At 43.2% G+C, this 7080-nt stretch overlaps 1 protein-coding gene across 2 annotated transcripts in view; it reads left to right on the top strand.

Moving 5' to 3' along the window:
- The first annotated feature begins 972 nt into the window (after positions 1-972).
- The window catches only part of LOC110001412 (multiple epidermal growth factor-like domains protein 11), a 115934-nt gene continuing 109826 nt past the window's right edge, over positions 973-7080 (top strand). The window contains exon 1 of one of the 2 annotated variants that reach the window (XM_065952554.1): positions 973-1188. The gene's annotated coding sequence lies outside the window, so the exon portion shown is untranslated. The remainder of the gene's footprint in view (positions 1189-7080) is intronic. The other variant, XM_065952555.1, reaches the window with a different exon arrangement.

Below are 7080 nucleotides of genomic sequence, written 5' to 3'. Positions count from 1 at the left end.
ACAAGTATTTTTAACATTTATATAAAACATTTAACATTTAGATAAAACATTCAACATTTAGATATAATATTTAACATTTATATTTGCCAATGAAATTATCTTACATTTTTATTCACAAAAGTAAATTTGACAAAGTTCACAAATATTTCTCTAAATGTGAATAAAAAGTGATTTTTTTAGGGCTAAATGTGGAGAAATGTTGTTGTTATTTGTAGTGTAGCCCCATACACGTAGCCCTTAATCGGGAAACAACAGCCTTTACAAGTGGTATGCTAATGATCAGAAAACGTCAGGATTATTATCCTTATTTATACAGAATAGGAGTACGGCCAGTCATGAGAAATAAATAATAATAGGAGGAAAATTATATTTCCATTAAGCACTTTTAGAAAAAAGTGGAAATGTAGAGAGAAAGCAGAAATATTTAGAAAAAACGTTTACATGTTGAGAGAAAAAAGTCAAAATATCAACAAAGAAACGTCAAGATGAAAGTTGTAATGTCGAGAAAGAAAGGTGAAATGTCAGGAAAAAATAAAAAAATGTTTTTTTTTTTTTTAAAAGGCTACAATTTCCACTTTGTTTAAACTAAACACCACACAGAGTTTAAGCCAAGATAAATAAAATAAAAAAAGCTTAAAATGTTTGTGATTTAAAACACAACCAACCAAAATTATTAGACAACAATTTAAATGCCTGTAAAACTTTCAATTAATCTTAACACATGGCCTAGAAGAAAGGGACAATAATGCTACTTTATTGGAAGTGTAAGTAGCCTAGTCTTTTTCCCGGCTTTACTTACGTGAATAGTGATACAAAATTAGTAACATGGTCATTTTGGTTCTTTTCAAACTATTTAGAAGTCAAACTGAAACACTTTCAAACCCCAAAAAGCACCGTTATCTGTCCTGAAGCGACCGCGGCGGTGAGGTGGGGGTGACTCCTCTTGCTGCCGCTGTATACTCTTTGGCTGCTCTGAAGCGAAGCTGCAGCAGAGCAGCAGCAGCGGAGAGCTCACACTGAAGGCAAGTTGGCAACTACACCGACGCGGATGCTGGGGACTTTACTCGCGTTTCTAGATGCACAAATTTAACGCGTGTCATCTCTCGGATCTTGTCTTCCAAGATCATGTTTATTTGCATGCACAGTTTGCAAGAATGAACCCTATTTAGGACGCATCAACCCCTGCAGGTAAGCCGATTTTTAATCACTTATTTTGCACAAACATATGAAAAGTTATTTTTTTTAAATGCTCATCTGTTTGCGCTGGTTGTAATCTGTCAGATGGAAACTGAGTGGGTGAATTTATTATATTTTTCTTCATATATTTTTCCCTTAAATCATTTTGAACACGTATCATGTAAGCCTACTGTTTTTATTTTTCGCTTTATTGAAGGACATCCTGCAGAAGTTGATGTGCATTGATTGTGCATCTGTTTGCAGCAGACGGATTAATCGTGTTTATAGTGCCATGATATGTTCACCCTTAAATAACCTGCATGTCTTTAAAGAGCAGCTGCATGTTGCTGGAACAAACTCGAACAAAATTATTAACAAAGTTTTACTCAATGAAAGTAACATTTTTTGCATTTTTTAATGAGAAGGATAAACACTGGCTTACAGCCTGTGTTTGGGACATCAGCATGAGAATCCATACCTAAAAAGTTTGTCTCATAAATGTTCTTTTATGCCTTTCTGACGTGCGACGTGCAGTCACTTTGGGGTTTACTCGTCTTCACTGCAGGCTGACTTGATCTTGATGTCTCCACTTTGTTGTGCAGCAGCCCTCAGGTCCCAGAGCTCTTCTGCTTTGTATTCAAGTCGTCTGTAACTGTAATCAAACAGCGGATAGGACAGCAGAAAGTGAGCTACTATACCTGAACTCAAACCTGCGGAGAGCTGCTGTGTCAGTGCAGAGTGAGTCTGCAAGTCCGGAGCCTGCAGGGTGTTAATTAGACGGGTCTGGGTGATCATTGCAGTTGTAGTATTTCCATCGATTCCCCTGAGGCATCACAGCAGGCTGGCTTCACACAGGGAGTTACACCCAGTCGGCACTAGATGGCGATGTTGAGCAGGGCAGATGTGAGTGTAGCGCTGCTGTTTTCTCATAAATTCCGGGATAAGTGTCCTCTAACATTGTATTTAAAAGCTGAATAGATGAATATTCAGAATACTTGAACTCACATATGTGAGGCTGTAGAGCGATTAAAAAAAAAAGGGCAGAAGAAGAATGAGCTGGCAGTGTTATTTGATTTCCGTTTTGTGTTCCCTCCTGCTGTGGTGAGAAAATGTGCCACTGAGGCATTTGTCACAAATGTGCCCTGGCAATAATAGTAATGCAGCTTTTGACGACTCCCGAGCTCTTACTCTAATTAAATGCACTTCACTTTTTAAGAGGATGCTGTGTGTGTGTGTGTGTGTGTGTGTGTGTGTGTGTGTGTGTGTGTGTGTGTGTGTGCAGCTGTGGGTCAACGGTTTGGTTGAAGGAGCAGAAGTTTGCCAGCAGCGCGTGCAGGAGAGGGCTGCACTCCCTGACTCTGCATCAGTCACTAAAGGTTGTAAGAAAGGAAGACAGAGGGACGGTTCAGGTTGTTTTAAAACGTTCAGTATGGTCATACTCTGATTCTTTTCCATGCCACGTTTAAAAAAAAAGATACACCCTCCTTTATTTTAGTGATAGACCGCATCAAAAAGCTTTAAAAAAAATAAAAAAACGACATCTAGTTCATAAGACAGGAGAGGCAAACTCCTGCACACTGTCTTAATTGTATGAAAACATCTGCAATGTTTTAAGTATTTGTGCAATTTACAAATTCATAGTTCTCAGTGTAATGGAGGCCTGAAGGGCGAGAAGAGTCCAGAAAAGCGGCGTCCACCATTGAACACTTTGTGGAGCTGCAACACAGACATGTTCATGTTTACATCACCTGACTACCTCAGAGGATTTTTGAAATTCTGGTTTGCTCTCTGTGATTCTCACACACACTCAGGGACAAATCACACACATGCACAAACACGGCCTGAGGACATGCATTAGTGGAGAGATGTCAGAGTGGTGCTGCTACACAGAGAGCGCACCAGAGCGGTCGGGGATTCAGTGCCTTGCTCAAGGGCGCCTCGGTAGGGCTCTGAAAGGGCCCTGGCACCTCTCCCAAGTCCCTACAGACCGAGCTACTGCCGCCCCAGAAACAGAGATATGAAGATGAACGAGTTTCGGGCTCATTCAGAACACGGGACGACATGTCAATCTGTAAACACAGCAAGCGGAGCTTCACCTCAGCGATGTTTACAGATATCTAGAGGAGAATCCTTCCTCTTACACCGCCACCCTTGATGACAGTCTACAAACGTGCAGGCAGCTTTATGTATTTTTTTTTAAATGTCTGGGTCAATAACGCTGCTGTGTCAGGGTCACTGAAACACACGGCGTCCTCTCATCCCGTCTGACTCCGGGGTCAAGCTGCCCCAGCGAGGAGAGAGATTGGGTGTGTGAGTGGACCTCAGATTCAAAGCCAATGTTCTGTTCAAATTTGTACCATACAACGTAGGTTCTTTTTGGAATAACCTATTACTTCATCCCTGGCATGGAATCAGACTGCACATATATATTTTGGCAAGATAAAGCTCCTACCTTTTGTTGTGGCCACTGCGCAGTGTCACTCCAGCCCTGGATGTGTCCAGTCATTCTTCCTAGTGTGCTCGCAGCGCCATTATGTAGAAGAGTAAATGCTCTTGAACAATCAGACAGAGACGTATGGCTTGTGAATCGAGGATCTATTTATTTCTCTCGGAGCAGTTCTTTTATAGTATCCCAATCATCTTGTTATGGGCAATCATCACACTGGGCAATTACAACATGTGTGCTATATAAAGACCATTTCTTAGACGTTTCTTGGACGGACACCTGGTCTCTTACCAGGAAAGAGTGTGTGTACGTGTATCAGAACATGATCTTATGATCAAATTCAGAGGTTAGATACTTATTGGTTTGTGCCTGTTGCTGTCCAGATTGTGTGTTTCTGTTATGCTTCAACCTTTCAAACTACAACACAGTAATGCTCTTTAACAGCGGGGAATATTTAGAGGTGAGGATGAGGAGAAGTCTGTTCTTTAGTTCCCTCACAGGGACAGCGGAGCTCTCTGGGGTTTCTCTACAACATTACATTCTGCAGAAGAAGAAGAACCCGGTCCTCGTCTCCTCGTCGGTGTGAGCGTCACATTCAACAACACCAGCTGTCTTTAGTTTACAACTCCAAGGGTAGGGGACAACTGAGACGGATAACGTCTTCTGTAGCTTCTGGAGCTGAAGCTCTTCTACCCTAGGTGTGTGACGTCCTGTGAGGTGAAATCTCTGTTTTTATGAATGCAGTGTGGTGTGTTTGTAGAAAGTGATGTGTCATCTTCCTCTGCAACATAAAGGTCTCTCTATCTGCAGGCTTCCTTTCTGTAAATGTTGTCACACATTTAGAACAACAATGGGAGCCTGTAAGGGACAAAAACAACAACGTTTAGTGGACGCACTTTGATCTGCAGGGAGGACTTTGCAAACATGACATCACAGCCACATGGTCGTAACATACAGGAAGTCCCGTTTAGTTTGTGTGGTACCTGAAACCATCCGTCCATTATCTATACTGCTTCTTCCCGTTCGGGGTCGCCGTGTGCTGGAGCTGATCCCAGCTGTCATTGGGCGAGAGGCGGGGTTACACCCTGGACTGTTCACCAGCCAATCACAGGCGCTGACATACAGAGACAGACAACCAGCCACGCTCACATTCACACCTACAGGCAATTTAGAGTCAGCAGGTAACCTAACGAGCATGTCTTTGGACTGTGGGAGGAAAAACCGGAAAGAACCCACACATGCAGAAGGGAGAACATGCAGACTCCACACAGAGAGACTCCTGTCAGACGGGGATTCAAACCAGGAACCTCCTCACAGAGAGGAGACAGCGCTAACCACTGCAGCACCGTGCAGCCTCTGTACCTGAAATCATTCAGTTGAGTTAATAAAGTGGAGCTGAATTCCTTTAGATGTGTCTTGAGGCAAAATGAATACTAAAAATCCAAATATGCCGAGGTTTGCTGGAGGAAGAAATCAAACATGAATTCATTATGATTAAAACAGCCGCAGCTAATTATGTGTGGCTGCAGAAGACGGAAGAAATTAAATGACCATTTACCCTGAAGCTGGTGTGACAACACGTGTGGGCCACATCCTAATCAGTGTTCCCTCCACACTCCTGCTCTCATTCTGCAGCCTGTTAATGGTAAACATAACTCCAATCAGTGTTTAAAGAATAACCGGCTGTAGAGGGGAAGGCGCGTTCCCCCAGGCCAGCTGCCCCGCCATGCATACAAAGCAAACAGCCTGTTGCTTGTCGCAGCCACAGAGCGACGTCAAACACCTGATTTTATAAAGAAGAATACAGCGGGGATATCTGAGCGAGCCGTGCGCTCCTCCTCGGGGCTCTTTTCAGACCACGTCGGAGCGTTTGGTCCCTGAAATTCAATGATGTTTCTGTCGCTTGCTGTTTGTTATTCCTCCAACACGTCACACGAGAGACTTTTCATTTCCATTCCTATTTCTGTCCAAAACTCTTTTCATGTTCACGCTCGTTTTGGAGGAGAGAGGGAAAAAAAATACACGACAGCCTGGAGCACGTCAGGCGATGTTTGCAGAAGAACAATTGGTTCTGGGCGCGAAAAAAAAAAAGGAATCATGCAAATGTCTGATGAAGAATCTAAACTAAGCTCTGATTGTTTTTGCTTTAATGCCAGAAAAGGAGAGCGGGATGTCACATTTTATTTCGTATTGAAAATACCTTTTGGTTCATTGGGATTTTGTTTATAAGGCTCAGAACGACTTAATTTTCTCTCCCATGTGAGGGAAAAATGATTCTAAAAAGGATTGTGCAAAGTTTGCACCGTCCAGTTCACCTAACAGGCACGCAGAGGGTTAAATGCTCCATAACTCCACTCTGCACCAGTGCAGCTGGGGCTAATGTCTTTATTTGACAGGACAGTGGATGGAAGAAACTAGGGAGAGGGAGAGAGAGAGAGAGAGAGAGAGAGAGAGAGGATCAACATGAGCTGCAGGTCAGACCTGAACTCAGTCCACCTGCTTGGAGGACCTTAGCATCTGCACATGGGGGTCGGCCTAACTGCCAGGCCATCAGCGCCCCTTTACACTAACTTACTGTAAATGAGTGATTATGCAGTTAATCAGAGAAACATTTTTCCCTTTCTGTGCCAAATGGTCTCATTGCATCTCAAGAGATTCTAGAGGAGCGCAGCCATGACACACATCAGGGGAGAACTACAAAATCACAAGTCTGTATTTGAAACGGAGCAGAGTGTAGCGGCGCTGCTGGCACACTCAGGAGACGGGCCGCAGCGCTGGTTGTGGAAACACAATCATTGACTAGAGCGGCAGTGAACGGCTGCTTAGTGCGCGGTGCTGACGGGCCGCGGTGCGCACAGAGTCTGTGGAAAGTGGACCTAAGTAGGTAACAATGTCAACCCTGAAATCTTGAATCTTGAAAACCCAAGTCTTCTGTATATTACTCTGACATTACGATCAATATGAGACTATTTTTAGAGCTGTTAGGGGCTGTAATCCATCCGGCCCTCCATCAGAACTTCAGATACGTTGTCATGTCACAGTTGATGGCAGACAGATTATGCCGTGCAGACTCTGACATGGTCAGTCTGATTCAGCAGCCGCTGTGTTTCCAGTCTGCTGAACCTTTTCATCGGGGAATCCTGCATGTTGTCAGATCAATACACGTAATCAGGGTTGATAAATGAGGCAACACTGGCTCTTGATTCTCAAGGACATGTATTATTGCTGTTCCTGCGCCTGTGGCTGGCTGGCTGCCTCTGCATGGTGTGTTTTTCTAAACAACATATTCACAATTCCAGACAGATGTAAATGCTATAAATGCAAAAACATAAGCAAAGCGTTCAGTTGCTTAATCAAGGGGGAAATAGAAAAAAAAAAATGTAAACTGTGATAAAATTCTGCAATACATCAAATAATCTGCAGAACGACAATAACAAATACAAAAACTGCAGTTCCTC

The sequence above is a fragment of the Labrus bergylta genome, chromosome 3, assembly GCF_963930695.1.
Source record: "Labrus bergylta chromosome 3, fLabBer1.1, whole genome shotgun sequence".
Lineage (NCBI taxonomy): Eukaryota > Metazoa > Chordata > Actinopteri > Labriformes > Labridae > Labrus > Labrus bergylta.
The sequence above is the reverse complement of the archived record's forward strand: the minus strand, read 5'-3'. Positions and strand labels throughout refer to the sequence as shown.